Source organism: Lissotriton vulgaris, chromosome 2_2, assembly GCF_964263255.1.
Source record: "Lissotriton vulgaris chromosome 2_2, aLisVul1.2, whole genome shotgun sequence".
NCBI classification, from domain to species: Eukaryota; Metazoa; Chordata; class Amphibia; order Caudata; family Salamandridae; genus Lissotriton; species Lissotriton vulgaris.
Window position 1 is genome coordinate 18575159 of NC_141688.1, and position 9647 is coordinate 18584805.

Consider the following 9647-nt stretch of genomic DNA (forward strand, 5'->3'; position numbering starts at 1 on the left):
GGTGTCTGTGAAATTTTCTTTTTGTAATGATATTTGTTATTAAAATGTATTATATTTTTAATGCATTAATTGAAATAAAAATAATGATTTCATAATTGTTTTATTTTAGGGACAGTAATATTATATGTAATTCTATTCTTTATTTTTTTTATTTTACACCATAGGTTAACATATTTCACTTTTGTGAACAAATATATTTATTGATTTATTTATGAATACTGTAGTTGTATAATGTTTTGTAATATGTGTTCAAAAATTATACTAAATTAATAGATTTTGCATACATGTATGCAATCCTTTTTAAATCCAACATTTTCCCTACTATTGCATAGACTGGAGTAGGAATAGTAAATGTAACCCCTCTGGAGTCAAACACTTTCCCTACTGTTGTTTAGACTGGAGTGGGAATAGTAAACACAAACTCTCTGAAGTCCAATGCTTTCTCTGCTTTTGCTTAGATGGGAGTGGGACTAGTAATTTTAACCCCTCTGTTGTTGCCTAGTCTGGAGTAGAAATAATAAATCTAACCACTTTGAAGTTAAACTCTGTTTTTTTAATTAGAGTCTCACAAAACTTGCATGATAAAAAATAATTTTTACATAAATCAAAAGCGAAGTGCACAAAAGTGCTGGGTGCATCGGTATAGATTTCAATAAATACATTCTCCTGACTCCCAATCTCGTAAAAGTTCTCAAATATGACTTAATCTCACTCTGTGCAAATCGTTTTTGAGAATTAGCCATTCAAGCAAACAAATATTTAAAATATCTTGCAACCACATCTTGGGTTCAGGGGCAATGGCTAATAAACAGGGTCGTGCCAAGACCAGCCTAGCCAATGTAATAGCAAAAAAGTAAAACCCTGATAAAGGTGATGGGATCCGAGGGTGGTATCCAAGTATTATCAACTTATAGTCCAATCGGCAATCAATAGAAAATAAACCATAGAGCTTCCAAAAGATAGTGTCCCAATACTCCTTTTAACGTATACAAGCATCAAATATGTGAACTGCACAAGCTCTGTCAACCCCACACCTTAATACACTTAGGGGCTGAATGCGATGTTGGTCGGAAAGTCTCCGTCCACTGGTCAGAGGCTTTCCAACCAACATGGTAGGTTTAAAGTCCAACCATCGTATTATGATGACAGCAGGAGGAGTTTAAGCTGTCTGAGGAATCCGACATGGTTCCAACGGCCCAATTGGAAAAGCCCTCATATTCCCTTAAGGACGGTGTTTCCACCGTCAGGATTATGATGTCGGTTTTTGACAGCCAATCCATGTCTGCCTTTCCTATATGGATTGGCTGTCGGAAACTGACTTGGGGGCCCCTTGCAGAGCCCTCTTACCACCTGGCTATCCGCATTTAGCACTGGGAACACCTACTGTGCCCCCTAAACATCCCTGCACTGTGTGGCAGGCACTGTGAGGTGCCTGACACATGGTGCAGGGATGTTTAAAAACTTTCCATTTTTAAATGGGAGCTTGTGCTTTGGGGGGTTCCTTGAATATTGAAAGTTTGCGACCACACTATGGGGCTCATTACAATGTCAGTCTGAAAGCCTCCGACCAACAGTCGGAACCCTCGCAGCTGCGTTTAGCCCTTACGACCAACTCAGTCGGTTTATGGTCAGACTGGCCGATTATGATGTTCTCGGTCAGACCGTATACCGGCTGATCATTCCAACTCAGTTCCGACTTGCACTCGGAGCATTCCTGTCGGTCAGAACCACACCATTGTCCCTGTGGATGGCGTTTCAGCCGTTGGGGTTACGATGTCAGATTCCAACAGGCTTTCATTGCCGGCCTTTCCGACACGGAAAGGCTGTCGGAGAGTGCCTTTGGGGGCACTAGCGTGGCCCCATTGCCCCAGCGGGCTACAGTTGGTGGCCTGTAACACCATGCACTGTATGGCAGGCACCAGGCCATGCCTGGGATAGGGTGGAGGGGTTTTACACATGCACACCCATTTCCCCATAGGAGTTTGTGCTACGGCCGGTTTATGGCCGTAACAAAAGCTCCCATAAGGAACAAAGAAAATCTGACAGAACAGTATTCGGTTGCATCGTAATCAGGCGGTCGGATATGCCGGCCACCTGTCAGTCGGTCCCGAGTCAGAGACGGTGTCGGTCGGAGGCTTTGCCATGAAATTGTAATGAGCCCCTATTTGCGGTTGCAGCCTAATTGCACGATCGGAACCATCAACTTATGGTTGGTCGGTTCCTGCCATGAAACGGTGCTGGTCAGAGGCAATTCTGACTGACATAGTAATTGGGCCCTGAATGTGCTGCCTTATCCTCATTTTATGTAACTGGTATGGGGATTAGCATAAATCATTCCCAAACTTAAAATGGTGGGCCTGAGACACATTGAGGACTGTATGGGCCATGATATTACTACTTTGTATTTCTTGAGGCGTCATCATATCTTCCATAGTGCTGGTCCACTTTACAGCCCTAAGTTGACATAACTCAACTCTACCTTCCACCTCAGATGCAAGAATCATTTTATAGGATGAGTTTATAATCCCCTTACAATTCATATCCATTTGGAACTCAAGAAATAATTCTGTGCACAATTAATCTCTACCACTTCCAGGCCCAGCAAAAAATGTCAAAGTTGAGGAAATCTAAAAAAGCTTTCATGAGGAAGTGAAAACTGCTGTTGTAGTACCTCATAGGAGAGCACAGTATCGCCCTCAAACAATTACCCTAACTTATGCAGTTCCAGCTTCCCCAGGCAGCTGAGGGCACTTTCATGTATGGATAAAGGGAGATCCAGTATAAAACCTAATAGTGGGTATTGAATATACTGGGGAACACCATGAAAAAACGTATTTAAATAGACGGAGATTTGATGTAAACCTGTAGAGTCTTCAACCTAGTCCGCTTAAATTAAACAGTATCAATTATGCCTCTGTGTGGTTCAATATTTGCCCTCCAGGGTAGATAGTCTGAAAAATTGACCAGAGCGGCCATCATTCCTTGCCCAGAACCATAGTAAGTCAGAACAGTGTTAGGTTATAGATTCAGATAGCAGGTAGGGAGATTCCGCCGCTCTCCCTTGGCAGCTGAAGACACTGTATCTTGCACCGTGGCATTTTATAGCTCCATATGAACTGTTACCACAATGATTCAATCTTCTTACAGAAACCCTTGAGAAGATATATTATACAGCTAAAGAGATATAGATACCTGTATAATATGATCATTTTAACAAGATTACACCTCTCTATAAGCCCCAGGTGCAATTGAGTCCTTTGTTAAAAGTCTCCCTAGAGTGATTATAAACCGTGTCATAGTTCAAATGAGTTATTTCCTCCAATCGTTTGAACAATTCTACATTCAAGTCAGTGGCGGACTGAACCTGAATCAAGAGCAGGGACATTAGAAATCACCAACATCTTATCCGAGTTAAGCTTATATCCAGAGACCCATCCTAACTCCATTGGTAGTGACTCAACTACCTTCAAAGCCTCCACTGGAGATGAAGTCAAAATTGTGACATTGTCGGCATAAGCCAATATCTTGAACACCAAGTGATGTAGACAAAGTGAATGAATAGAGTCAGCTAGTCAAAGAGTCTGGGTATAGGGCTCCAAATATAATGCAAAAAGTTGTGGTGATAACAGGCACCCTTGACATGTAATTTCAATAGGGTCCAAAAATGTGCAGCTACAGAGGATCCTTGCTGGTAGCCCCCTATAGAGTAGATGAATCTAGGCAATAAACCCGAACCTCGCCCTAACCTAGCCATCATCGCTGAGAGAAATTGCCAGAAGACCCAATGAAATGCCTTTTCGGCATCTAACATAAACATCCCTATAGGGGTCTCCTCCACTGACGCCAACTCCAGAGCAATTATAGTTATGTTAACATGCACGGTGGTATCACACCCCGGGATGCATCCATTTTGCGTAGGATTTACCAAATCAATGATCACTGTGGATAATCTATTGGGCAGAATTCTAGTGTAATCTATATTGATCAAAGATATTGGCAGATAAGATCTATGGTTTGTTGGATCCTTCCCTTTCTTAGAGAAGATAACTCTCTTGGTCTCACCCCATGAGTGGGGGACTTGGTTAAGGAAATCAGTGGAATTAAAAAGGTCTCTAAGAACGGGTGCTAAAACCCCTGAGAAGGATTTATAGAACTCCAAAGGAATGTGATCCACCCCACAGGCCATCTTAGTTGCTGGTGTTAATTGACTAATATCTGATTCAACCTCTTCTAAAGAGATGGGGTTTTCTAACTAACCAATCAGACCGCCTTTGACTCAATTTACAATCACAGTGCTCCTCTAAGTAGTCATTGACATCATCAATGGAGGCGATTAATTATATAGATTTTGATAAAATTGACTAAGTTACGCCCTGATCCCCTTCTGATCGACCATTCATTTATCTCACTTATTAACAACTCCCCGAATCCGATTACTACCGGCTCTATCTCTAGCACTGAATGCCAGCGGACTGAACATCTTCTTTCTGTTTTCAAAATAAAGCAGTTGTTTGGCCAGGATCTTTTTTATAACCTTATTCAGATGTGTTTCTTTACGGTTGCCTGCAAGAACTGAAGCTGCTATAACGCCACTGAGACCCCTTGTCAATCCTGCTCTATGACCATATGGACCCTGCTGGCCTCGAATCTTGAGCGTGTCGTGTCTGGGATTCCTCACTACGTAGTGCCTTCTGCTGATATTTTGAGTAGGTCCATGTCTGTTCACTACAGAAGACTTTAAGAGAGTCCCAAACCACAGATGTGGGTGCGGACCCTATATTAATATCCCAATATTCTCTGAGGGCCCTCCCCATAGCCAGGATATGTACCTCCTCCAGGACCAACTTACGATCAAAAGGCCAGCTGCCAGCTCGTCAGATTTTAGTAGCTGGTCTGTGCCAATATAGAGTGACATGGAGTTATGATTCAATATTATTTGTGGATTCATGCGAATGCCAGCATGAGCTTGAAGTGAGTGACTCATTAAAACATAGCAATCCTAGACAGGGACCTCTGCGATGTTGAATAATAGGTGAAACTTGGGTACAATAACCTACATGACCACAAGATATCCTCTGAGGCATAAAAGAGAGTGAACTGTCACAATGCTCCTCTGCGGTGCTTTTTACCCCTATTGTTGCTTTGCTACCTCCTTACATGTGGACTCTACTCTGGTACAAGGACAACATTAAAATCCTTGCATTGTATCAGAGACTCTGGCCATAGAGGCAGCTTGGCAAATAATGAGTCAAATTCGGAGGGTTCATCCTCATTAGGGCTAACACTTTTTCTACTGTTGTTTAGATAGGAGGGGGAATAGAAAAGTTAACCCCTATGAATTCAACGCTTTCCTTATTGTTGTTTAGTGGGAATAGTAGATTTAATATTTTAGAGTCTAACACTTTCCTTGGAGAAATATAATTTACATAATTTTTTATATTTTACATTATTTGTGTTTATTTTTTAAAAGGTTTAAAGTATTTTTAGTAAATTTGTTTTTGGGAGTTTTATTGTGATTTTTTTTATTTTTGTATATATTTGGTATAATATATATTTCTATATACATATATATGATTTTTATAGTCGTACAGTTAATATATTGAACTATGTCATTTGATATAATTACATTAAATAGTTTAGTAATTATATTATACTATATATATATATATATATATATATATATATATATATATGCATATATATTCATATAAATTTATAGACACATTTATTTATTTTTATTTATTTATTTCTGAGTTTGTATAGCGCCTGGTTACACTATCAGTGTGTCCCCGCGCTGTCAGAAGAGCTAGTTGCTCCGTCAGTCAGACAAGACGGGGCTATTCTTTAGGAAAGAGGAATGTTTTAAGTTTCCTGCGGAAGATGAGCTCCGATGTTTCCACTCTTAAGCTCAGGGGGAGAGAGTTCCATTTATGTGCCGCCAAAGAACGAAAGGATCTTCCCCCCATTCTGGCTCTCTTGTGTCTGGGGACAGCGAGGAGGCCTGCTCCTAATGAGCGGAGTTGTCGGGTAGGCGTAAAGGGGCAGAGAAGGTTCCGAAGGAAGGCCGGGCCCTTGCCATGTACGATCCTGTGACCAATACATAGGACCTTGAAGTCGATCCTTTCATTGATCGGAAGCCAATGTAGTGTTTGTAGAGATTTTTTAGAGGCGGCTCTTCTGGGCAGCCGGAGGACCAGGCGGGCGGCAGCATTCTGGATTGTCTGCAGTCGACGCCGACTAGTGGCGTTGGCGCCTAGATACAAGGCATTGCCGTAGTCCAGTCTCGAAGTGACAAGAGCGTGGACCAGGGTCTTCCTTGAGGATTCTGGGAGCAGGTCCAGGGTCTTACGGAGTTTCCGTAGAATCGAAAAGCACGTACCAGCTACCCGTCTGGTGTGGTAGTCATAATTAAGCTTTGAGTCCACCCACACTCCAAGGTTCTTGACCTGATCACTGGGGGTAGGGAGAGGCCCCAGGGTCTGAGGCCACCAGGCAGATGACCAGACTGAGGGGGGTTTTCCTACAATCAGCACCTCAGTCTTGTCTCCGTTCAGACGGAGGCAGTTCTTCGCCATCCATCCAGCCAGCTCTTGGAGGCATGATGAGAAGTTCGCGGCGGCTTGTTCAGCAGGTTGGGTCAGAGCGACCTCCAGCTGAGTGTCGTCTGCGTATGTCACTACTTCCACCCCATAGCGTTCCGCAGTAGTAGCCACGGGGGTGACATACAAATTGAAAAGGGTTGGACTGAGGCTTGATCCCTGAGGCACTCCTTGACCGAGGTCAAAGGTGTCGGAGCGTGCTCCTCCTTGCTCCACCGAGAAGCTACGGTTAGTAAGAAAAGATTCCAGCCATAACCAGGCCGTGCCTGTCACCCCTCCTTTCTTCAGACACTGTAGCAGCGTATGATGTGCTACAGTGTCGAAGGCTGCGCTGAGGTCCAGGAGCACTAGTGCCGCCACATGCCCGGCGTCCACGTGCTTCCTCAGTGCCTCAGTCGAAAAAAGGAGGGCTGATTCTGTGGAGTGGCGGGCCCGGAAGCCCGACTGGTTGGTATGCAGGAGGCCTCTGGACTCTATGTGTGCTGAGAGTTGTTGGTTGACCAGCTTTTCCGCCAGTTTTGAGAAGAAGGGTAGGAGCGAAATGGGGCGCAGGTTGCTAAGCTGGGACGCACTGATATGGGGTTTTTTCTTAAGAGGCAGTACGACTGCCTGTTTCCACCCGTGTGGGACCTTGCCAGTGTTAAAAGAGGTAGACAATATATGGCCCACATACGGTGCCAGAAGACTCATGGCACTGGCCAGGAATTTGGCAGGGGCAGGATCGTGAGGGGAGCCTGATTTGATTCCTTTAGCAGTGGCTATCAGTAGGTCCTCCGTCGGAACCTGGTATACTGTAAGGCAGTCTTCGATCTTTGTCTCCCAAGTCGCTTCTTCCTGAGGAGGTAGAAGGTTGGAGCCAGTTCTGGCATCATCAGGGAAACTGGTGTAAATGTCACGTACTTTTTTGTGAAAAAATTCCGCAATGACGTTGCAAGATTGTACTGAGGTATCGGCCTGCTCTAAAGAGGGGGGAGGTGTAGTGATCTCTTTATAGATCCTGAAGAGCTCCTTGGATGAGCAGTTAGCACTATCTATACGGTCAGCGTGTGTGCATGTTTAGTATTAAATAATTAGTGGAATTTATTTACTTTACATTTTATTATTTTTTTATGTATTATGATATTTAACATGTACTACTTTAAACTGGATGACATTACTTTTATATATTTTTTCAGATATTTTCATCGTATAGACCAATATTGTGGTAAACAATATTTTTGACAATATTTTTGTCAAATTTATTGTTTACCACGATATTGTGTCATTGAATCTTCTAAACCAAAGTCACCTATTAATGGATGGCTCTCCAGGTGAATGAAAAAACAGAAGTGGTAGACTGACAGCTGCCTACTTACTAATGGTACCAAATTGGGCTTGTACACTACAAAGTTGAAGTTTACACCCTTTTTTTTGTAAAAGAGGAAAAGATAGTAAACTAATTAAGTTATTCTCCATAGCTTTGCAGAGTTTGCAAAAACACAAGCTGTTGTGTGTATATATCAGAACGAGTACATGCAGTGGTTGCCATAATCTTCTAAACACTGTAACATCATCATATGTGCGTTATTCATACCTCTGCTCCACCGTGCCCTTTGTGCAGTACATAAAATCCAAGAGTGTCAGTTCATAGAATATGATTTACAATCCTCAAAGTTGATTGATCCTGATGGTTTTTAAATCCTAAAAAACATAAGGTGGTGTGCATAGAAACAAGGCTTGAGAAGCATGCTCAACATTCAAGAAGGCTCAGTTTCAAGAGATGCATATTTGAACAACCTGCCTATCTGCAATAATAATGTTCACTAATTTGACTCACTGATATCCACACAAGAAAACAGCTAATAGTTGCGCTTTCTTTCTTCTCTCTCTTACACTCATAGAACCAAACAGAAGACACTTAGGTCACAAAAGAAAGTCTGAACTGCTCAGTGCACACAATTTCCAGGTGGGTCACATTAACTTCCATCACCACATTGAAGCTGAGAGAATGTTGTAAAATATGCAAGATCATTTATCGAAGAAACTCGCCAGTTCCAAGCTGCATAGCAAGAATTCAGAATCCACCTGCCAAAAGTAGAACCTTCATCCTATTATTCCTTACTCATGTAACAGAGATATCTTACAACAAGTAATTTAATAATTTCATGCTTCCAATGTGAGGAATAGGCCTCATAGAGGCTGCAAGGACTCATAAAGGGCCCGATTCACAGAACTAACTTAAGGCAAAATCCTAAACTTCCTACTTTTGGTATTCATAGAAGGCATTTTGTAGTAATAAAGTTAGGATTTTGTCTTAAGTTTGTCTTAAGTGTGTCTTAAGTCTGTCTTAAGTCAGTCCTAAGTTTATCTTAAGTCTGTCTTAAGTCTGCCCTACTACTTTTGGTATTCACAGAAGGCATTTAGTAGTAGTAAAGTTAGGATTTTGTTTTAAATTTGACTTAAGACAGACTTAAGACAGGCTTAAGGCTAAATAACTGTCATATATTGTGTAATCTCCAAGTTATATTTATATGATGATACTCAGCCACGAAGTGGAAATTGTAACATCCACTTACTATGACAATGTATTCTGATCCGTATGTATATACTATGAAATGAAACCTAGAATATGCAGTAACATTACAGTGACTATATAACAACATGATGAAGTCACATGGTTAAAGCAGGTGGGCGCTTTAGCATCACATGGATAGAATGTTTCAACCGCGCATTCTCCTTTACTTTTAGCTCACCACAAATTTAACATTTAAACTTTCCCCTTCTTTATTCTGTCCTTATTCCTACTTTTCCTTCATTTCCCTATGCTACCATTTTCTGATAAACCCACTTTTGCACATAATCTCATCAGTGAGGTCATAACAAATAATAATTTTTCTTTTCCTCTCCTCATAATGAGCCCTTTGGCTCTTGATGTTTGCAAATTATTTTTTCACGTGATCTTTGAAGTGGATACTGTCAAAAGCATTAGCTTGGAATTACGAATACCCGGTAATCTAGAATATCTATGCATTTCTGATTAATAAACTAAGAACGATTTATATCGTATAC